The sequence below is a fragment of the Octopus bimaculoides genome, chromosome 12, assembly GCF_001194135.2.
Source record: "Octopus bimaculoides isolate UCB-OBI-ISO-001 chromosome 12, ASM119413v2, whole genome shotgun sequence".
Lineage (NCBI taxonomy): Eukaryota > Metazoa > Mollusca > Cephalopoda > Octopoda > Octopodidae > Octopus > Octopus bimaculoides.
The window spans coordinates 63785617-63786822 of NC_068992.1; the positions used below are offsets into that span (position 1 = coordinate 63785617).

At 39.7% G+C, this 1206-nt stretch overlaps 1 protein-coding gene across 3 annotated transcripts in view; it reads right to left on the reverse strand.

Moving 5' to 3' along the window:
* The window catches only part of LOC106881028 (ubiquitin conjugation factor E4 B), a 79234-nt gene that overhangs the window by 13924 nt on the left and 64104 nt on the right, over positions 1-1206 (reverse strand). The window lies entirely within an intron of this gene.

The following is a 1206-nucleotide window of genomic DNA, read 5'->3' on the forward strand; positions in this document are numbered from 1 at the left end:
ATCCACATACACATACATACACACACACATGAGGGGGTGCTGAAAAGTTCCTGGCTTTGGGTAAAAGGAAATACAGGAGGGTCAGATAACTATGATTTTATGCAACGTATTCCCCTCGCAGATTAACACAATTATTGCAATGGTCCTTCAGTTTTTCTAAGCCCTGTAAAAGAAGTTGGAAGGTTGGGCCTCCAGCCAGGCCTTTCACAATACTCTTAAATCTCTTAAGCCAGGAGGGTTTCAGCAGCCCCCTTGTGTGTGAGCAAACGCAGAGAAAAATCAATAAAAAATGGTAGAGTGAACTTGCCATAGGAAGTGGAAAATCCACTGTTTCGGACAGAGACCTTTTTCAAGGAAAAGTTGACGAGAGAGAAATTAGTGAGAAATAAAAAACAGAGTTTTACATCATCTAGGTTAGAAAAACTACCTTACTGCTTCCTCTGTTTGACTGAAAATCCCTCACTTTCAACTTACCTCTTAACTCAATCACAGGCCCATCACAAACATTCAGCCGTCATCATCATTACCATCTTCATCATTTTAATGTTTGCTTTTCCATGCTCGCATGGGCCAGGCGAAATTTATTGAGGCAGATTCCATGAGGCCAGTTACCCTTCCTGTCACCAATCTTCACCCATTTCCAAACAAGGTAATATTTCACCAAGATCAAATATGTTTTCACAGAATATTGAGAATACCACTTACATTACAGTGACATTTGTTTACAACTATCACATGGTGTCAAAGCAAGGAGACACACACAATATATATACAGATATATATATACATATATATATATATATGTATATATACATACACACACATAAATATGACAGGCTTCTTTCAGCTTCTGCCTAGCAAATACCTTCACAAGGCTTTGGTCAGCCTGGGACTGTAGTAGAAGACACTTGCCCAAGGTGCCACACAGTGGGACTGAACCTGAAACCATGTGGTTGCAAAGCTAGCTTCTTACCACACAGCCTCTCACATAATTTTACCCTTTACTCCAAAATAATGAACCATATTCTTTTCCCCCTCTCCCTCCTCTTCCAGTCAGAATTCTCCTCGCAATTGTAATTTACCACCTTTTATTGCCGTTTTCTAAAAATGGAACTCTCCATTTTACTCTACAGTGATGTGGTTGCTACTGTCCTTAAAAGTATTACTACTTATGACAAACGACTGATATAACAACTATGGGGGGGG